Source organism: Macadamia integrifolia, chromosome 10, assembly GCF_013358625.1.
Source record: "Macadamia integrifolia cultivar HAES 741 chromosome 10, SCU_Mint_v3, whole genome shotgun sequence".
NCBI lineage: Eukaryota > Viridiplantae > Streptophyta > Magnoliopsida > Proteales > Proteaceae > Macadamia > Macadamia integrifolia.
Window position 1 is genome coordinate 28,507,682 of NC_056566.1, and position 23,480 is coordinate 28,531,161.

At 37.1% G+C, this 23,480-nt stretch overlaps 1 long non-coding RNA gene across 1 annotated transcript; it reads right to left on the reverse strand.

The window, feature by feature from the left end:
* Nucleotides 1-2,292: 2,292 nt before the first annotated feature.
* On the reverse strand, nucleotides 2,293-18,544 carry LOC122091550. The gene is made up of 3 exons (XR_006143963.1): nucleotides 18,269-18,544; nucleotides 18,014-18,163; nucleotides 2,293-2,426 (listed from the first exon to the last, which is right to left on the reverse strand). It is a non-coding gene; the product is annotated as an uncharacterized LOC122091550 (long non-coding RNA).
* Nucleotides 18,545-23,480: the final 4,936 nt, after the last annotated feature.

Here is a 23,480-nt window from a genome sequence, read left to right on the forward strand (position 1 = left end):
GTGAAAAGGCTGCTGATGCCATTCCATTTCTTACCCCATTGCCTCTTACTCTTTTTTCTTTGATAAAGAGGTGGATGATGTTGCTACTGTGGATGAACCTTGTACAGAGAAGGCACCTGTTATTGTGTGCACAAGAAGGACAAAGAAGACCTGCCAAGAGTCCTCATTGAATCCACATCCTAAGCTTCCTCTTCCTCAGTCAGGTAACATCTCCTCTCCTCATTTGGAGATAGATCTCCCTATTGCTGTTAGTAAGGGTAAGAGAGCTTGTACTAATCCTATAGCCCAGTTTGTTTCCTATGATGCTTTCTCTCCTATAGGTGTTGCTTTTACAATAGCTCTTTCTTCTGCTTCCATTCCCAAAACTATTACTGAGGCCATGTCAGATCCTAAGTGGAAACAAGCAATGTCAGAGGAAATGATGGCTCTTGAGAAGAACTGTACCTAAAAATTGTTGCCAGGGGGAGAATCTCAGTTGGATGCATATGGATCTATATGGTCAAGTATCGATCAAATGTTGCTATTAAGAGGTACAAGGAAAGATTGGTGGCCAAAGGGTACAGTCAAGTCACAAGTGTATGGAATTGACTATCAGGAGACCCTTGCTCCTATGGCCAAACATAACTCTATAAGAGTTCTTTTATCTATGGCAGCAAACAGAGAATAGCCCCTATGTCAGTTAGATGTGAAGAATGCCTTCCTTCATGGAGATTTAGAGGAAGTGCATATGCAGCCTCCTCCTGGCTTCAAGTTTACGGGAGCCAATGGGAAGGTGTGTCTCCTAAAGAAGGCACTTCATGGTCTGAAGCAATCACCAAAGGCTTGGTTTGTGAGGTTCAGACAGGCCATTCTATTCGTGCTACACTTCTTGACTGCCCAACATCCGCCCATACAACATAGTTAGTCTTACGACAGTCCTATAGAACTTGATCATATAATAAAGACTTATACAGTTTTTAACATATGCATAGGCTGGTAGATTTAATGTTGATTGGTTGGTCTACAGCACTCTTCTGGAGATGATTCTGAGTTCAATTTGGGAAATGAATATATAATGTATATAATTGACAATATGATACAGCTTACAGTTAGAATATGTGTATTAGGGGTACATTAGGAACTGCTTTATGTTAAGTTGTCCTCATATGTAATTTCTCTTATTTTCCTTATTTCTCTTTCACCTCCCTAAGGGAGGAATGTGTAATTCCCTAAACTAATATTTGAATCTAATATGGGTGAGATGAGCAAGTGCTCATTCACGATTTTGCTCCCACCGTATCTTCTCTTTCTCTCATCTTCTCTGCTTCTTCTTTCCTCTCTTCCATCTTCTTCCCTCATCTCTAACCTTGGTACTTCTTATTTCTATCTCTTAGCTCATGTAGACAGTACAAACAAAAATATAACTTCTTGTTACCATCGGGGACAAAATTAAAAGTTATCCACATCACCTTTTTTTCTGGCCAACCTTTATTGCCTGCATCCATATGCAATCTGGATGTTGGAACCATCACTACAACTTAGTATATCATTAGGGATGGCCCCAGTTTTGGAGAGGTGGACTGAAACTACCCTCCAGTGGAAGAAAACTTAATTGGTCTCAACATCTTAAGATAACTCAAAGCCTTCTACGGACTCATTGGTGTTCTACTACTCAAATAAGCCCAAAGAGTTCCCCGAGGGCTATAAATTACCAACAGGTCTAATTTTGGATAATTCATATTTGAAGGTGTTTCTGGTTAATTTACGCTGAGCTTCTGAAGAACCATAATTCTTGCAGAATTTACCACATTGTCAATGAAATCTTGTCTTTGAACATTTTGCTCTCGTTCTACAACATCAGGCAGTTCAGCAAAAAACCAGATGATCCAGCAACGATAGAACAGGAGAAAAAGCTTTATTTCCACTTTTCTTATTAACAAACCAAGTAATTTTCATTCTGTTCACTTGGTTTTCAAAGATTTTACCATTTATATTTAAAAATAAATAAACAAATAATAGTATGTGAAAATTCCAAATGACTTCCAAATCATGCATGAAAGAATATCAACAGAGCAAACAGAGTGAATCCAAACTGATAGAGTAACATAAACAATGGATAAGTCAATGGTTATTTAAAATGCATAATAGATGGATGCATAAATGAGTCAAAATATGAAACTAAAGAATTTTTTCTGCAATAAAATAAGAACAGCAATAAAGAAAAAGAAATATAACAGTATGGAAAATATACCAGTAGCCCACCCAAAAAGCCGTCAAGTACAATTCGATTCCAAGAATCAAAATAAGCATGAATGGAGAACTTTGCCTTGGCTGCAAGTCCAATAGAAGTAATCGCCATGATGAGGAAATAAAAGACAAAGCCTGTCAAGCCAGTGAATCCCAAAATTCCGGCAATAACTCCACCAATGATGGACAAGAAAGTTCGACTGTTGAAATAAATAACAAGAAGGTTTTAGCATCAGCCATAAATGAAGGTGTAATTTTTACATCACTTTATAAAGAGAAAATAGCACCTTGGATGACATGAAGTAATAAAATATTAAAAACAAAAAACAAAAAAATAGGAATACTCATTAAAGCTTAAAAATTTATGTACAGACAGAAACTCAAAATAAAGTCAAGTAGGGAACAAACAGACTAATAACAACATCCCATTACATAATAGTAAATACAATATAGCGTCACTATTTTCCCAGATGCAAAATGCTTGAACAGAGCTTTTCAGTAAACTCTTCTTAATATATATATATATATTAAGGGTTCCACCACAACCATATAGATTTAGCGGGATTTCACACATTAAAATTAAGGGATCTGTTATCCATCATGGTGAGTGAAGCAAAGACCTTCACTATAATTCAGTATCACAGCTTGTATATTCTAGGCAGAGTAGAATTATACATATTTGCACCCTTCCAATCCACCACTTCCCAAACCCTGTGGAACTGGAACTTGTACCAGGTTAATAATTAAGGCAACATCAGCTGAGTGGTAAGACTTTTTTACTTTGCACATAATAAAATGCTAGGGGAAAGGAAGTCTGTTGAGGTTAATGCAGTATATTGGGTACCGCAAGAGGATTTTGTAAATAAGTTTGTGGGGGGCTCATAGTAATTGTCCATGGGTCATCAGATGAGAGATCTTCCTCCGACTCTGATAAATTGGTGAAGCAAGAGGCTACCCTCAACTCAACTCTCTCTCTCTATAAAAAATCCCTCCCCAGAGGATTCAATCAACCTATCTAAGCATTATAGCTAGTGACTGGTCTAACCTATTAACGCTGGTCTGTGAGTCTATTGATCATGGAAGTATGCAGCAGTTTCTGCTGCTTTTCTGGTTTGATGCCTTCTATTGATACCAAAAAGGAGATTTGTTTTGTGTGTGGAAGAAGTATTGTCTAATAATTGATCCGCAGCTCTGGTGGACTATTCTGGAGGTGATTGGGTTCTGTTTTCTATCAGTTTTTCCTGCAAGATTATAGACTATGATACCATATTTTTTGGTTTTTCTGCTTTGTTGAGTATCAGTTGTTTCTTGCAATCATTTCTTTGGACTAATGCCAAATTTTATGAAGATCATCTCTGCCATGGACATGCTATTCAACCAGAACTCGGTCCATATCAGATTGGCTGATTGAGAGATATGTGGATCCTAATTTTTAGTATCTAAAGTTTCTAATCTTGAACAGATCTATTATTCGCCATCCACTGTTGGATTCTCTTCAAAGTTTGGGGTTTTCTTCTATCAATTGAAGACTACTATCGTCACCATACTCGACTAGAATCTCATGATGGACGAAGTACTCGATGTGGTGATATTGGATTTCTCTTATATGCTGTCCTCTACAAGTATTTTGAAATTTGAGTAAGGTTTTATGCCATGCAACTTCTGTTCAACTGCTGGTTATGGTCTATTTTTGGATCTTTACTTGACCCTTCGGCTCCTGCTGGTGATAAACTCTATGGAGCCTGCTATCAGCCCAAACTTTGTCCTATTTAACTCTGCTAAGTATCTCTAGGATGCAGTAAAGCAAACTTATTCTCAAGGGGGGAACTATGCTCAAGTATACGGGATTCATCATACCGTTCGTTCCATCACTCAAAAAGGGTTGTCTCTCTCAGCTTATTATTCCACCTTATGCAACCTAAGGCAACAGCTGGATTTCTATCACCCAGTCCCTATGGCCTATCCTACTGATGCTGGTACACTTCAGAAGGAGCGTGACATGGAATAGGTGTATGATTTTCTGACAGGTCTTAATCTTGTATATGATCAGATCAGGGTATAGATTCTGGGTCACAAGACTTTTTCGACTCTTCTCAAGGCATATAACTTGGTTCTATCTGAGGATCATCGTCGCTTTGTTACGCTACCCTCTACACTTCCTATTCGATCTGCACTATTGGCTACTCTGATTGTTGAAACCCCGTCTAAGGGTTCTACCCCTCCTCGGGAAATTGTTCGGTGTGATTATTGTGGTTGCCCTCGCCATACCAGGGAAACATGCTGGAAGCTCCATGGTAGTCCCAAGGGTGGGTGTAATAGCAAAATTGGAAAACAAGGCCCCAGGCCCATCTATCTGAGTCTGTTGACAGTGCCTCCACTATTGCACCATTCTCTCTGGATCAAATGGTTGTCCTCAAGCGACTAATGACACAGTTAGGCACTTCTCCTACTCCTTCTCCTGTGTCCAACCTTGCTCAAACAGGTAGTTTCCTTGTTTCTTCCTCTCATTCTCCCTTATGGTTACTTGATTCGGGTGCTACCGATCACATGACAAGTAGCTCTGAGGTTTTCCATATTTATATTCCTTATTCTACTCGGGATAAGGTACGTGTGGTTGATGGTTCCTTGTCCCCCATTTCTAGTAAAGGTTTTGTTTCCTGTACCTCTACAATTTCTATTCCATATGTGTTGCATGTCCCAAAATTATGCGGTAACCTTGGTTCCATCTATCATTTAACTAAGGAATTGAATTGTTCTGTTCACTTTTTTTAACCACTGCCTTTTTTAGGATCTAATGACAGGTGCAACGATTGGGTATGGTCAGGTCCGTGGTGGGTTCTACTCCTTGGATCTCCACTGACTGTGCCGCCTCCTGTGGCAGCTCATACTCTCCGTTCTGATAGACTAGTGGCATCGTTGTCTGGGACATCATTCTTTTCATATTTTACGTAGCATGCTTCCTAATTTAGTTAAAACATTGTGGTTTGGAACAACTTAAGTGTGATGTATGTGAGTTTGCTAAACATACACACACCTCTTACTTTCCTACTGAAAATAAAAGTGACATTCATTTTTCTATTATTCATTCAGATTTGTGGGGTCCTTCTCAAACAATTGATAGGAATGGCTTTCGTTGGTTTATTACTTTTATTGATAATTGTACTCGTCAAACATAGGTATATCTGTTGCATAATAAGTCTGATGCCTTCTCTTGTTTTAAATCTTTCCATGCCATGCTTCGTACCCAGTTTGATGCCACTGTATGAGTCCTTCGTAGTGACAATGGCACTGAATATATAGATGGGGAGTTTCATAAATACCTTGATTCTCAGGGCATTCTCTTCTAAACATCTTGTGTTGACACCTGAACAAAATGGGATCTTGGAGCGCAAGGATCGTCATCTCTTTGACATTGCTCGGGCTCTAATGTTTGCTAATGGTGTTCCTAAATATCTCTAGGGCGATGCCGTTCTTACTACTGCCCACCTTATTAACCGGATGTCTCTAGTGTACTTAACTTTAAGCCCCCTATTTCTTTTCTCCCCGATCCTACAATTGTTTGTAGTCTTCCTCCTCCGGTATTTGGGTGCGTATGTTTTGCCCATAATTCCTCTCCTTCAAGGTCCAAGCTAGATCATCGGGCTCTAAAGTGCATTTTCCTTGGTTACTCGGCTTCTCAAAAGGAGTATAAGTGTTATCACCCTCCTACTCGCCACTTGTATGTCACCATGGATGTCACTATTCATGAGTCCGAGGTGTATTTCACGTCACCTCTTCAGCGGGAGAGTCTTGAGGAAGAGCCTCCTTTTGTTAATGATACGTCTCCTATTCAGGATATGCCTCCCGTTTAGGGGAAGCCACCAGATCAGCCTATAAGAGATGTGATCATTACACTCAGAGGTCCAAGGAGCAAGACGCCAAAGAGCAAGACGCCACTGGTAACCAACCATAACCTTCTAAAGCACCTCCATGGGATTCACTAGTATCAGGTAATATTTCTCCCATACTTTATATTGTACCTATTACTTCTTCAGAGCCTCCCATACTTGATATTATACCTTTTGCTCCTACAGTGGACAATCTTCCTATCGCTGTTAGAAAATGAGTTCGTTCCTGTACCAAGCATCCCATCTCTAATTTTGTTTTCTATGCATCTTTATCTCCTTCCTATAGGGCCTTTGTTTCTTCGTTGTTTTCTGTCTATTCCACAAGGTTGGAAGGAAGCCATAAATGATCCACAGTGAAAAGCTACAATGGTTGAGGAAATGCTGGCATCAGATAAAAATGGTACCTGGGAACTTGTTCTTCCTCCTCAAGGAAATAAATTAGTTGGGTGCAAGTGGGTATTTACAGTCAAACAGAAAGCTGATGGGACAGTCGAGCGGTACAAGACATGCTTGGTGGCTAAGGGCTTTACTCAAACATATGGGATTGATTACCAAGAAACCTTTGCCCCAGTTGCAAAGATGAACTCTATCAGGGCATTGCTATCTGTTGCTACAAATCTGGGATGGAATCTACAACAACTGGATGTTAAGAATGCATTTTTTAATGGAGATCTCGAAGAAGAAATTTATATGGATGTTCCTCCTAACTTTTCCACTCCTTCCAGTGCCGGACGTGTCTGCAAGTTGAAGAAGTCGTTGTACAGCCTCAAGCAGCCTCCTAGGGCATGGTTTGGCCAGTTCATGAAAGCTATGATAAGCTTTGGATATAGACAAAGTCAAGCTAATCACACCTTGTTCACAAAGGCAAAAGGTAACCAGATCACTACTCTGATTGTCTACGTTGACAATATTGTGATTACTGGTAACAATGATGAGATCTCCAACCTTAAAGCCTTACTAGCAGCAGAGTTTGAGACTAAGGACCTAGGACCCCTTCGGTATTTCCTTGGGATTGAAGTGGCTAGATCTAACAAAAGTATCTTCATTTCCCAAAGGAAGTATGTTTTGAATCTCCTTAGTGAGAAGGTATGCTTGGGTGCAAGCTTGCAGATGCCCCTATTGAGGTCAATCATCAGCTGAGCAGTGCAATGGGTGACAATGTTGATAAAGAGCAGTACCAGAGACTTGTTGGCCATCTAATCTACCTGTCCCACACCAGGCCCAATATTGCTTATGTTGTGGGTATTGTTAGCCGTTTTCTTCATGATCCCAGGACACCTCACCTTGATGTTGTGTACCGGATCCTACAGTACTTGAAATCCGCTCCTGGAAAAAGGTATTTCGTATTCTAATCAGGGGCGCTTGAAGATTGAGGCCTTTACTGATGCTGACTGTGCTGAATCTATTGATGATCGGCAATCTCCTCTAAGTATTGTACTTTCATTGGAGGGAGCCTTGTTACTTAGCGTAAGAAGAAACAATCTGTGATATCTTGGTCTAGTGCTAAAGCCGAATATCACGCAATGGCCTAAGGGATTTGTGAGTTGGTCTGGCTTAAGAGCCTACTGAGTGATCTCCGAGTCAATGTAGAAAGTCCTATGCATTTGTATTGTGATGACAAGGTAGCCATCAGCATCGCCAACAACCCTGTTCGGCATGATAGGACCAAGCATATTGAGATTGACAGACACTTCATCAAAGAGAAGCTTGGCCAAGGGAATGTCTGCATTCCCTTTGTTAGTACTGCAAATTAGTTAGTTGATGTGTTTACCAAGGTTATTCACAATAAGGCATTTCATCCTCTCGTTTCCAAGTTGGGCATGTATGATATATTTGCACCAACTTGAGCAGGAGTGTTGAGATGATCCTAGTTAATTTATTTTTACTTTGTTAAGTTTTATTATTTACTATTTACCATAGTAAGTATTGTAGATAGGGATGTTTAGTCGTCCGGTAGATAGGGACGCTTAGTCAGCATTACCCTATTTTCCTTATTTGATTAATTGTAATCTTTTTATAAATAAGAAAGACCTCTATCATTACTGACAAGTCAAATCATTCCCTAATCTCAAATTCTCAACTCATAGTGGGCCATTTAGGAAGCCCTTCCAAAACAGGGTTGTGTAAAGGAAATTTTCCCATATTATTATAGATATCCACAACAAATAAATGAAGCAGATACAAAGACTTTTATTTTATGTGTTTTCTTTTGTAGAACAAAGCAAAACAAAGATAATCTCACTATTATTCACATTACATGATCACTAAGAAGTTTCTTCATGTAGCCGTAACTTAAGTGCATTTACAGTAGGCCCCATAGCTCCATCATTTGAGATGTTGTCACTACAACAATGACAATCTACGTTCATATATCTCAAACTAAATAGCAAGTCAGTGTCCATGTATCATAACTCAGCAGGTACCCAATGGTCCAATTTACATGATCACTCAGTGGATTGGACCCAGTTGGCAGAATCTAGCTCAATTGTGCAACCCAACCAATAAGTAGGCTAGGTCTGGGTCCATATATCCGTTCCTTATTAGTAATTGGGTCACATCCAGGTCCAATATTTGATAACCAATACATATGGCTATATAAATCCTAAGAAATTTAAAAATAAACCATCTTTGTTGATTCATTGCATTTTCTTTCATTTTCTTAGATTTCTAAAAAAAACAACTTTTGGTATTTTTTTTACACGAAATTTAGGTAAGTAAACGATATAAATTGCATTTGGTAGGCTAAGTGAAGAACTAGCCATTCTCCATCCAGGCATGGGTTTACACGGACCCAAGGCTTAACGGGTGAATGCAGGAGTTTAGTCTCAGGTCTATTGATTCTTCACATTTTCTTTCATTTTCTTAGATTTCAGTTAGAAAACAACTTTTGGTACTTTTTTACACGAAATTTAAGTAAATAAATGATATAAATTGGCATTTGGCAGGCCAAGTGAGGAACTAGCCATTTTCCATCCAGGCTTGGGCATATAAAAATGTCCAGGCATGGGCTTACACGGACCCAAGGCTTAGTGGGTGAATGCAGGAGTTTAGTCTCAGGTCTACTGTATGACGGCACAGACAGTGCAAATACAGTGTAATATAATACAGACTCCAAATATAATACCACCACAGGCCCTAACAAGCCCGAAAATCTAAATGATACTCTCAATATGCTCAAATTGTGTTAAGTCATGTAAATTGATGTCATACGCTTTTGAACAAAATGAAAAAGCACCTTTTTTTTCAAAGCAAAGAGTAGATGCAAAAAATGGTATAATATTTTATTTACAAGTCAAGACAAACCTGTAGTAGATTATCTTCATGTTACTTTGCAAGTTCTCAGCATGGAAGGTCGGCATTTCATTTGTTGCATCACTTGACTTCTTATCAGAAGCCACTGAATCATCACGTCCCGCCATTAATTGCACTCCGTGAATATCTAAGAAAATAAAGGCTTCGATCAAGGCTGACATAAATTAATTAAACAATGAGTTATCATATCTGGGTTCTTCAGATAAACAGGAAAAAAAAAAAAGAAGAAGAAGAAGGATGACTACATAGTGCATAACCAAATAGCTTAAACACAACCTAGAATTCAAAAGAAAATTGAGAGAAGAAAAACCAAAGGCAAAAGGCAGATCCTCAAGAAAACATAAATCAAATACAACACCCTGAGTTTATAACAGAATTTCAAGGGAACCAGGTTGACAGCAATTATGCTAAAACTGCATCCTAAAATCTGATCTAAGGCTCCAAACGGTTCTCAAGTCACACATTTGTAAGAGTGTCAGCCCTCGACGATGACTGCAAATCATAATGATCTATGGTTCTATCTTAGGAATGGAAAGTCTAGAACAAGGAACTGAAGCAATAGGAGGGAGTAGAGAATTCCAGTTTAGTGATAAGATAATTCCAATTTAGTGATAAACTTATTTAAATACAAACTGCGTTGGGATTGGAAGCAACGTTCTACTTTCGATTTGAGCAACACACGAATTTGGAAATTAAAAAAAAAAAAAAAACCAAACAATCAAGAGACAAGAGATTTACGTGGTTTGGCAAAACCGCCTACATCTACGGAGTGAGATCGATCTTCGATTAAGAACAAGAGAAGAAAAATATTACAAGCTTGCAACTTGTCTCCCAAACCCATGTCCCTTGTGCACCCTTCTCTCTTCCCTTTTCTCACTTGTTTACTCACTCACCTTCCCTCTTTCTCTACTACCCTCAAACTTTGTACACACCCATTTTCGTAGGCTCATTTGTTTTTTCTCTCAATTGTAGAGAAAACCCACTCATTCTCTCTCCTCCTTTCTTCTCTTGGGAGGAACATTCACTATAAACTTCACAAAGTGTCTCTTTGAATTCTACAACTAAAGAGAAAAAGAGGATGCTAACACATTGGCTCTTGACTTCATATGGGTTTTAGACCCAATTTGACACAACTACCCAAAAACTTTAATGGTTTCAACAACTTCCTTGTTTACCACACTTCACCTTGCTTCAACAAACAACAACTTATTTGATGAACGCTCCACTTACTCTCTTTCTTCATTAGCCTATCTAGACCATTGAACCAATCCACCAAATCGGTCTAGATAAAAGCCAATAAACCTAACAAAAATGCTCTACAAGAAAATTGTTTATATTGATGATCGAGTTTTGACGATTTTGATCTCCTAATTCTGCAAGGAAGATTGATTAACTCTTTATCAATAGGAGGTACTACGAATGTGAAAGAAGAGAAAGAGGAACTTAAGATATATAATATGAGAGTAAGAAGTAAGAACTAACTACTTTTATTTAGCGTTAAAAACGAGCTTTCAATTGATCTAGCTCGTGGGATCTTAGCTTCATCTTAAGCTCAATCTTTACCACATTTTTCTATTCTCGTTCCAGAGAATAGTGATTATCTTGCCCTCAATTTACAGGAAGAAATCTCTACTCTTCAGAATTGACTAAGCCCGACTGAAAAAACAACACAAATTACAACACTAATTTTGCAGGAAATTGTTACAGATTCACGGATTTCCTTTCTTTTGGAACCTAAGGACATGCATAAGAACAAGAAACGTGGGAGAGAGAGTACCTGTTGTAACTATCGTAGAAGCAAGGCCGGAGAAGAACCAAATCCGTGATTGCCGAAGTAGAAAGAAATCGCCGGAGAGAGCACTACTTACTGAATCGAATAACATAGGGGGTCAGGAATCGAAACCTCAATTGGGACTTCGGACGGATTAAGAACCTCTCCCCTCTCTGCGTCTTGAGTGACTCGATCGAAGGGTAGTAACGAGAAGAGGGAAAAAACACTAAAGGCTGCGTTTGGTTATCATCCAAAAACGTTTTTTCACTTTAAGGGAATAATAAGATGGAATCTTTCCTTCAAAATTTTTTTTTTCTGAATCAAGTAAAAAAATAAGAAAAAGAGAAAATGTTGAAAGATATTTAACATTTGATAAACGCTCCATTTAAAGAAAACTCATGTCCCGGATAATTTCTCCAAGGTCAAAAATTTCTCTATCTTCTTGAAACTCTGAAGTACTTGAGTAATGAAGAATTCGTGAAGAACTCTCGCTCGATCACCACTCTCCCTCAACACTGTTGATCACTGATCTCCCTCATCCGTGTCTCGATGAAACCATTTCGAAAACAGGTTTTCCAAACATCATTTTTTAGGCAAAAAACAGTTTTTAACATAGAAACGGAAAATTATAGTTTGATGAAACATTACCAAATGTAGCCTCAGACACTCTCGCGCTTGAGCACGCACACATGAAAGCATAGTCAATACCCCAGCAATTCAAGGAACTAAGTAGTGGTGTTAGCCAGTCGGTTCGGTTTTATTTTGGTTCGAAATGAACCCTGGTTTCGATGTGTGATTGATGAACCAAAACCAAATCAATGAGAAATTTTCGATTTAGATTCAGTTTGATTTTATTCTTGTATGGTTTTGTTATTAGATTGGTTTCAGTTTTGGTCCAATTTGGGATCGAATTAACATTATAAAAAAAAAATTTATGAGTTATGGATGATATCGGTATGCAATATACCATAATATGACCAACCATTTGGAGATTAACACATGTCCTGAATAGCCTAATAGACAAGCCACCCACCAAGCAGGACACATCACCATCTGACCAGAAAACAACATTTGTGGTCGGTACTTACTCCTCTGACCACTTTCTCATATGACTGCAGACGACCAAACCAATCCCTGTATCTACCTAGAGAATGACCGGACCCTCATTAGGAATGGTCGCCCCTCCCAAGCTGACCACAAATGATCGGCCCCTCCAAAGCCAACCATGAAACCAACAGTAACCCTCACCATTCTAGTTGGCAAAAGAAATTGCTACAAAGTACCCATCCCTTAGACCCATATCTACCATCCATTTGTCATTCGAATCTATTACCCAACCATGAGAAGGTGACATTTATAACTGCTTTGAATCTAACCAATGCTAACAAACTTGAATGTGGTTAAGTTATACGCGAACCCAAGCATAATTACTATTAACAATTAGGACCATGATTACTAAACCCAAGATTAACTACGATTGAGTTAACCGTTATGATTAAGCTAAATACTATGAGATCAGCCACCTCAGCTCATACAGTGATGAGCCCACCAATAGCTTGCAACTCCACTTCAACAAGGAAAGACACCTAAGGACTAATAGGAGGGTTCACTAACCAAGATATACGTGGAACCCAACAAAAACGGAGGCAATCAATTCATAACAGAATATCTTTCAACATTTTCTCTTTTTTCTTTTTTTTTTACCTGATTCAGAAAAAAAAAAAAAAAAAAAAAAAAAAAACCGAAGGAAAGATTCCATCTTATTATTCCCTTAAAGCGAAAAAACGTTTTTGGATGACAACTAAACGCAGCCTTTAGTGTTTTTTCCCTCTTCTCGTTACTACCCTTCGATTGAGTCACTCAAGATGCAGAGAGGGGAGAGGTTCTTAATCCGTCCGAAGTCCCAACTGAGGTTTTGATTCCTAACCCCCTGTGTTATTCGATTCAGTTAGTAGTGCTCTCTCCGGCGATTTCTTTCCTGCCCTACTTCGGCAATCACGGATTTGGTTATTCTCCGGCCTTGCTGCTACGATAGTTACAGCAGGTACTCTCTCTCCCACATTTCGTGTTCTTATACATGTCCTTAGGTTCCAAAAGAAAGGAAATCCGTGAATCTATAACAATTTCCTGCAAAATTAGTGTTGTAATTTGTGTTGTTTTTTCAGTCGGGCTTAATCAATTCTGAAGAGTAGAGATTTCTATTGTGCTATTTTCCCCCCTATTTTCCCATCATTGGAAACCAAGCTTCTTGTAAATTGAGGGCAAGATAATCACTATTCTCTGGAACGAGAATAGAAAAACGTGGTAAAGATTGGGCTTAAGATGAAGCTAAGATCCCACAAGCTAGATCACAGTTGTCACGACGCCAAGGCGAACCAAGGCGGTGGAGGGTTGTCTAAGCGCTTAGGCGAGAAGGCGCACGCCTTGAGGCGAACAAGGCGACCAATTGTTATTTTTTATTTTTCCAATTTTCTAACATTATTTAGTAAGCTATATATACCTTGTATCATAAAAAAATCAAGATTAAGTAACATCAAATCATTAAAAATCAACATTTAGCCATATTAAATCATAAAAAATTAACATTAAGTCATATTAAGTTATAAAAAATCAAAATTTAGAGAAATGCTCTGATTCTATAACAAGTTTGACTGGTCAAATGATATTATTTTTACATGAGACTTTTTGTATCAGTTATAATATAAAACCAGCTTTCCAACAAGTCTAAGATTACTTAAATCTAAGTTGTAATGACAAAGTTATGCTCCGGTCAAACTTATTTTTAAGTGCGCGAATGCTGTTAAAATCGTCTAAATGAAAATAATTTTATGGATATCAAAACAAAAAATTATTTTACCGGACTTTTGTTTTTTAGCAACGTTTTAACATGATAGAATTTATAAAATTTTCAAAATTGAAAAAAACTCCAGCATTTAAAAGTTGAAAATCACCCCTATAACCAAAATTCAATTTTTCTTCTTGAACTGGGGTGTTGACTTTTTATCCTTTTGGAATTTGATTTTTAAATTATTTTTATTGGATTCAAATAGGGGGTATTTGCTTATTTATGAATAATATCTTAAGTAAATGAAATAACAAATACCAAAAGGCGACTGTCGCCTAGGCCCCAGGCAAACCGCCTGGACGCCTAAGCGTCGCCAAGGCAACGCCTTGACAACTATGAGCTAGATCAATTGAAAGCTCGTTTTTAACGCTAAATAAAAGTAGTTAGTTCTTACTTCTTACTCTCAGATTATATATCTTAAGTTCCTCTTTCTCTTCTTTCACATTCGTAGTACCTCATATTGATAAAGAGTTAATCAATCTTCCTTGCAGAATTAGGAGATCAAAATCATCAAAACTCGATCATCAATATAAACAATTTTCTTGTAGAGCATTTTTGTTAGGTTTATTGGCTTTTATCTAGACCGATTTGGTGGATTGGTTCAATGGTCTAGATAGGCTAATGAAGAAAGAGAGTAAGTGGAGCGTTCATCAAATAAGTTGTTTGTTGAAGCAAGGTGAAGTGTGGTAAACAAAGAAGTTGTTGAAACCATTAAAGTTTTTGGGTAGTTGTGTCAAATTGGGTCTAAAACCCATATGAAGTCAAGAGCCAATGTGTTAGCATCCTCTTTTTCTCTTTAGTTGTAGAATTCAAAGAGACACTTTGTGAAGTTTATAGTGAATGTTCCTCCCAAGAGAAGAAAGGAGGAGAGAGAATGAGTGGGTTTTCTCTACAATTGAGAGAAAAAACAAATGAGCCTACGAAAATGGGTGTGTACAAAGTTTGAGGGTAGTAGAGAAAGAGGGAAGGTGAGTGAGTAAACAAGTGAGAAAAGGGAAGAGAGAAGGGTGCACAAGGGACATGGGTTTGGGAGACAAGTTGCAAGCTTGTAATATTTTTCTTCTCTTGTTCTTAATCGAAGATCGATCTCACTCCGTAGATGGAGGCGGTTTTTCCAAACCACGTAAATCTCTTATCTTTTGATTGTTTGGTTTTGTTTTTTTTTTTAATTTCCAAATTCGTGTGTTGCTCAAATCGAAAGTAGAACGTTGCTTCCAATCCCAACGCAATTTGTATTTAAATAAGTTTATCACTAAATTGAAATTATCTTATCACTAAACTGGAATTCTCTACTCCCTCCTATTGCTTCAGTTCCTTGTTCTACACTTTCCATTCCTAAGATACAACCATAGATCATTATGATTTGCAGTCGTCGTCGAGGGCTGACACTCTTACAAATGTGTGACTTGAGAACCGTTTGGAGCCTTAGATCAGATTTTAGGATGCAGTTTTAGCATAATTGCTGTCAACCTAGTTCCCTTGAAATTCTGTTATAAACTCAGGGTGTTGTATTTGATTTATGTTTTCTAGAGGATCTGCCTTTTGCCTTTGGTTTTTCTTCTCTCAATTTTCTTTTGAATTCTAGGTTGTGTTTAAGCTATTTGTTATGCACTATGTAGTCATCCTTCTTCTTCTTCTTCTTTTTTTTCCTGTTTATCTGAAGAACCCAGATATGATAACTCATTGTTTAATTAATTTATGTCAGCCTTGATCGAAGCCTTTATTTTCTTAGATATTCACGGAGTGCAATTAATGGTGGGACGTGATGATTCAGTGGCTTTTGATAAGAAGTCAAGTGATGCAACAAATGAAATACCGACCTTCCATGCTGAGAACTTGCAAAGTAACATGAAGATAATCTACTATAGGTTTGTCTTGACTCGTAAATAAAATATTATACCATTTTTTACATCTACTATTTGCTTTGAAAAAAAAGGTGTTTTTTTCATTTTGTTCAAAAGCATATGACATCAATTTACATGACTTAACACAATTTGAGCATATTGAGAGTATCATTTAGATTTTCGGGCTTGTTAGGGCTTGTGGTGGTATTATATTTGGATTTTGTATTACATTACACTGTATTTGCACTGTCTGTCCCGTCATACAGTAGACCTGAAACTAACTCCTGCATTCACCCACTAAGCCTTGGGTCCATGTAAGCCCATGCCTGGACATTTTTATATGCCCAAGCCTGGATGGAGAATGGCTAGTTCCTCACTTGGCCTGCCAAATGCCAATTTATATCATTTATTTACTTAAATTTAGTGTAAAAAAGTACCAAAAGTTGTTTTCTAACTGAAATCTAAGAAAATGCGAAGAATCAATAGACCTGATAACAGCCCAATTATGTATAAAAACAAAAATGGATGAGACAGAACCGAACCTGATAACAGCCCAATTACGAACTTACCACAAAAACTGAAAAGAAGATCTGGCCGAAATCAAAACTAACCGACACCAGAACTTCTTTAACATTTTGGTTTCACAGGCCAAACCGATTCAACCCATCTGAACCTGACTGAACCAACCAATCGACACCCTTCTCATAGGCAGCAGGCATCGTGTCTCCCATCCAATTTAACCGGTTCAGTTCTTTTTTATCAGTTCAATTGGCCGAACCGGTTTGAAATCGGAAATTTTTTTTTTTTTCTGACACCCTTGATCCTCTTTTACGATGGAAGCCCCAAATACTACTCAACCACCACCACCAGTCCACCAACCTACTGAATGAAGTACTACTAATATTTTAAAAGACTAGAGATCTCTCTGTATCTAAGTTGGAGAATATGACATTTGAGGAAAGGCAAGCCCTGCCACACCATGAGGCATGAGCCACTCTGAGGGGAGCAGCATATGGCAATTTCTGTGGATCATCTTTAAGATTGGACATTAAAATCTCTTCAATGTCATATATCTGTTCCTGTTGTGCAACTGTTGGCCTCTTCTTTTGAGTTGAATTTGCTCAAGAGAGAATTCAGAGTTCAGCTAAACTTACCAAGCTTTCTGGCTCGTACACTGAAAAGTAGTAATACAACTCAACTGCATAGGAAATCAGTTAATTATAACACCACCTGGTGTCATGGCCCCTGGCACAACAGTACTCTTATTATTATGCTAATGTTCCAATAATCCTTGCACATCAAATGAAAGGACCCTAATTCAAATCAAAATCTAAATCAAATCTTCCTTGCATTTCTTTCAGCTTTCATTGTTTAACGGAGTGCCAATTGGCTTCATCAATTATACAATCCATGCCAAGTTTCTGTGCCAGGTTTGATATGTGAATTGTAACTAGCCTTCTAGTTGATTTCTCTTCTACTAACCCTGTTAATGCTTTTTGACTGCGTTTGCTTATAGGCATTCGGTTGCACTTGGGAAAAAAGGGGGAAATTTCAGAATAGAAAATTGAGGTATTGCTGTTCAGACTTCATTGGAAATATTCTCCCTCTCTGTTTGTTGAATTGAAATATTGCAACAACCAAAACAGTGATTATATGTTCTTTTCCTATTCCTTTTATTGGGCTAACCTGGTTGTAATCAAGCAGGTTCAAGTATTTTGTACCCGTAACAAAGCCTAAGTTCACTTAGATTGAGGGGGAAATACCTACTTTTTCATTAGAATTGTTCTCATCACTTAACTTTTTCTTTTTTTTTTTTTTCCTTATGGATGGATTTCAAGCACCCCAATTACTGTCGTCGATTCTTAATGAAGAAAGAGATTAATTCAATAGGAACAAGATAGAAAACCCAAAGGTTCTCTAAACATAGTTCTCTAAGCTTGTTAGTTCGAGCCTTAATCCCTAATCTAGAGAATAGTAATAATCGGCAAATACCCATAAACGGGTAGAAAACCCAATCAACAAAACGAAGAAGAAGAAATCGTCCCTGCTGTGTCAAGGATTAGGGTTCAATCCGCTATTAGAAAACCCAATCAACAAAAACCCACAAACGGCTCCAAGAGATGCGTACCTGTTTGAGCGAAAACAAGCAGAGATCAGGTTGAAAACTCGCAAAGATCTGGTCTTCACAGATGAGATCTGAGAAGACGTGATCGACGAGCAGAGTCGAGCAGAGATGAGCAGTGGAGTTCTCCCTTGAGAAGAACGATGCAGGATCCTTCTGGTTTGTAAAAAACCCAAAAAATGTTTAGCGCTTGTGCGAAGAAGAAGAAGAAGAAGAAGAAGAAGAATGAAGGTGAAGAACAAAAAGAAGAAGAAATCGTACCTGCTGTGTCAAGGATTAGGTCGAGTTGCTTCTCCGGTTTCTTCTTTCTCCAGCTCTGCGTGCGCAAAGTGAAAGAGAGAGGTAAGGAGGCGAGGGTATATTATCGGGAACGAAAGTTCCTGTTTTTAACACCTTTGGAACGAAACTGTCGGACAGAAGTACAGAACGGGCTTTGTCGTTCCGACTTTCCTCTTTCAAGTCGTTTTTCTTTTCCAATTTTTTGTTCAAAAAACACTGAAACACTGGATGCCAAACAGATTTTTACATTTTTTTGTTCCAATAGAGCGAAAAAATGATAGAACCATTTTTTTTTTTAACAATACCAAACAGGTCCATAGAACTCTCTCCAAAGTTTCCTTCCATTACCAATATACTAGCATCAGAGGATCATTCCCGGAGACCACCACCGGGGCAATTTTATTATCTATGATTTGCAGATACCAAGTAAGTGGGAATCTACAGTAACAATTTGTTTTTTTTGTCCAAATTTTGAGATTTTTATCATAAACATGTACAAGAATTCAACACACACATAACCTTTTTATTGGGCAATCTCACATCCCACCAAATAAAATAATTGCAGGTTGGAGTGGCTTCTCTGTTAAAAGCCATTGACAACTCTGATCATCCTACTCGTCAAATTTCAGCCCCAAATAAGCAATAGAAAATGCCTCCAAAACAAGTCAAAATGATAGAAATTACAAAAATATTATTCTAGGAAATTACATTCTTGTAATTTTATAAATTTTCTACTTGGATTTTAACCATTGAGATGGTTGTGAGAGATCATCTATTACTAAGAACCACTCTTATTTCCATTTGGCAAGAGATCGGGGTAATGTTACGAGCTAGATGACACCAATGACGGAGGCAATGAGATTTATGTTCACAGTTTGGCATGAATTGGGTGAGTTTTCTTTATTTCCTTTGTTTTCTTTCCTAACCAAACGGTTTTTTGCGCTTTTTTGTTCTATTAACACGAAAAAACGCTAGAAATGTTTTTTATGAACAATACCAAACGGGCTCTTAGTGTACCCCTCTACTTATTTCCACTCCCAATTGTAATCAGTCTATCATCAAAGTGAGTACACCGGTGGAAATCAAACCTCCACTCAAATCTCCAGCATAAAGCACAAATCTCCACTCAATTCCATCTCACTAAATAAAGGAAAATTGGAATATTTTTTTTTGCTTTCATATATCATATGATGATAGTTCTCAATTAGGGTTTTGGTGCACAGTATTGGCATTGGTATCGGTTGTTGATTTATCGTATTGGGCTTGATTAGATTATTCTACCCCTTAATATTGATAAAGAGTTTTTTTTTTGTCAACCACAATTGATCCGATCTCAATACTCAATACCTAAAACCATGTACTTAATCCCATTTACTAATTTACCATCAAGCTTTCATTTCATTAGTGATGGATGGGGTTCATTGATTTCATTTTTATGTTGAAGGAGAGTCAACAAATAAAGTTTCTCTTTGCCCAAGTGAAAAGATTTCTTGCGCGTGGGTTTGTAATCAGCTTATACCAATGTAGAACAATCCATTTCAGTCTAGATTCGACAATTTTAACCTTGTTTCAATTAAAAATCTGTTTTTTTTTTTTTCCTTTTTACTATTTTACCCTTGGTCCTGTATCATTTCCTGACCTATGATGGACTAGGCATCAGTATTGGTCCCTCCAATCCAATACCGAATTTTAATACTATGTTCCAACCTTATAATCTCTTTCCTCTATTTTATAATGTCCCGAATTCCTTAGGGTGAAGAGATTCACGGTGGGGCAAAGGAAAACTTGGTCCAAGAGTCAATTATTCTCAATGAGTGAGAAAGAAAAAAGTTTACTAAAAGAATAAATAAATATAAACAATTAATTCTTTTTTAAGAAACAAACCAGTTGTCCTGCACTCATAAGTCCCCGACCTTTCATCAATTCATAAAAATTTATCACAAGCCCAATGAGAGTTTTATCTTACCTTTTTCTCTTTTCTCTCTTTCTCTCTCTTCACTGGCACCTTTCAGTAACCCACAGTGGAGAGGGTCCAAATCCAAGCGTGCACGTCAACATATAACCATGAATGTCCACCTAACAATCAAATGTGCGTTGAGATGTCCACTAGTTAAGGAGGATCCAAGGCATCGTTTGATAACGTTTCTATTGTTTTTGTGTCTAGAAATAGATATTCACATTTTTTAAAATAAAAATGAATTTTTTAGTGTTTGATAAACTTGTTTCTCAAAACGTATTTTGTAAACATAATACCATTAAAAAACTCAATAGTATCATCGAGTGCCCAAAAGGGAGAGAGAGTTCGATTGTCTATTTTTAGGTTTAAATAGTTGAGAGATTTATCAGGTACAACAGCTTTTTTTTTTCTTTCAAATCTGTTTCTAGAAACGACGAAACAAGTCGGACTTGTTTCGTCAAAGTCGTTTATATAATTGTAAATATGCATAAATTTTTATTTATGTTTTTAAAAACGATTGAAACGAAAAAACTTTATCAAACGCTTTTTAGGCTGTTTTTCTGCTTCTAGGAACAAGAAAATGCAAAAACGGTAGAAACAAAACGTTGTCAAACAGTGCCTAAGTCTCAATCCGGTCTCGAATCCTCTTCAGTGTGTAAGTGCATCTAACGTACATCAAACTATTGACATCACGTAATATGCATACCAACCATTGGATGCACGCAAGAGAGGATCTGGTTCTTCTAAATCCATCGCCCTTTTCCTCTACATTCTTCTTTTGTTTAAAAAAAAAATCAACTTCAGCCTTTTCAAAACTACAGCTCACCGTGGGACCATATTTTAAAACTTTTTTCCTTTTTAGGCGGTTTTTGTTTCCATGTGAAAATCAATTCAAATGGTTCAAATAAAATATCATACTTTTTACATAGAGTTAATTGAAAATCTTCCTTCCATATGGTTTTTATCAAGAAACAAAAAAAAAGTAAAATTCTATTTTTATGTCTAACTTTGGGATCTTGATAGTCAGTGGCCTTATGCACACCTTTAAGAAATTTTATGAATTTAAAAGGAAAAAAAAAAGTATTAAACTTATATTAAGGGTGGGAGAAGAGGTCAAGAGGTTTAAGTTAAAAGCAAAATTGAACATACCAACATGCGAACCCAAACATAAGACGAATCTACAAACCAAAGAAAATAACACAAAAGGAAAAATGTATAAATGAATGTATAATATATTATTAAAATCTCATTAATTTTCCCCTATTGCAGTTTTTTTTTTCCTTGACATTTTCTCTATTTGGATTATGTGATTCCTGATTTTTTTTTTTTTTTTTTTTTGTAAGAGTGATTCTTGAATTTAACTTCGAGGACATGTTTTTCTCGAGAATAATTTTTACTTAATAACTATTCCAATTATTAAAACAGAGTAATATCCTACCAAAAATTTCAATCCAATAAAAAATGTTAAATCATTTTCTTGGGAGAATGTCAATGCTAGAGCTTACAATGACTTGTGGGCTTGGGAAGGAATAATCAACTTGGGAGAGTTGTGTAATCAGAACACCAAATTTTGTTAGATTTCATTAAAACAAAAAATATGAGAGAGATATTCCGAGGAATAAAAGGAAGGACATCTTTTGTTTAGGTGTTCCTAATATCTAATACCCTCAATTCCATATAGTTAGTCGATGGCACTTAAAATTTTTCTCAAAGCATATTTTTATTTGGGATAATGTTTTTTGTGGGGGAGGACAGCCTCCGCCACCATCTGTTTTCTATGTGGTGCAGTGTGTTGATCAATCTCTATTTGAATCATGGTAGAGTAATGTATTTCACAAAAATTAGAAAAATGTGTTCTACAAGCTCTAAACAGTGTTGCAGATGCCCTAGCTAGGAAGGCTTTGTGTTATCATGTGTATAACTTGGCTAAATTCCATTCATTGACTAGTGTGTCTGATACCATTAGATGTATGCATGTTTCTCATAGTAAACTCACACAGTCACACACACACAAAAAAAAAAGGATAAAAAAAAATGAATAGTCTAAAAAGTTCTAGGGAAATCGAGCCATAATAAGGGTTGGAAACTTCAAGGTTCAGTGTCAGAGGATGGTTATTGTGTAATGACATTTAAGTCCTTAACACATTTATTAACATTCATCAAGATCGAATAAGGGTTGAATTGTCTCCTAGGTATAATACTGAGGTTCCTAGCCATCCAAATGAAGTAGCAAGTTATAGCAAAAATTGAAAGAGTGAAGGCAGAATGATATAAAGGCAAATAATATTGGTACTTCAGATTTTCTATGGTGCCACCAAAAAATGACCTTGGAGGTAGTCAATTTGTAATCCAAGACACCGTACAACCTAGATTCTTTTAGGGCATTTTTGGTTCAACTATTCTGTCAAATTACTTTCCTTGAAGTCATGATTCTTATTATTTTTTTTTTTTAATTTGTTTGGTTGCATTTAAATAAAAATCTCATGGACTCATGGGATTTCTTGGAATCACAAATTACATATAAAAGTGTATCATTCATGGATTAACCTTAATAGGTTAATCCTTAATCGAGTAACCCGATTCTAGGTGTTATATAAGAACTAGTGATTCTTGGAGAATCACTTTCATCGGGTTTTATCTTTTGGCTCCATTTCCTCTATGATAAAAATGCGAAGAACAGTTAAGCGATTCCCTAAATCCTTCTTCCCCTTCTAATGTACCATCATCTTCTACGTTTTTATGGGTTGTAACCCTATCATCTCACTTCAAATATGGATTTATCCATGCGCAGGCTTCGTTTGCTCCTATGTGACTTGAATCGTTGAAGAAAAAGAAGAAGAAGATAACATGAAGAAAGGTTTAGAAGACTTTGAATCTTTGAAGAAGGAGAGTAAGTGGTAAATCTCTTCGTCGGCCACTCTCACCCACCTCCCCATGCCTTAACCTTCCCATGTAGTAGTTAGCCTTTTGGAATCGGACAGAGGAGAAGCAAAGTAGAAATGGAGGTTTCAATTCGATCTCGGAGGGGAATTTGTTCACTATTCTATCAATTCTCTTTATCAAATTGGCAACTACATCTTTGCAAAAGTGCAAATTGAAAGTTTGTTTTCCAACTACATCACGCCAAAAACATGAATTTAAATATTGAACGTGATTCATATTGAATAATTGAATCATTATTTAAAAGTTGTTCCAAGCTACATGTCCTAACCGTGATCTGTCCACTGAGTTTATAAT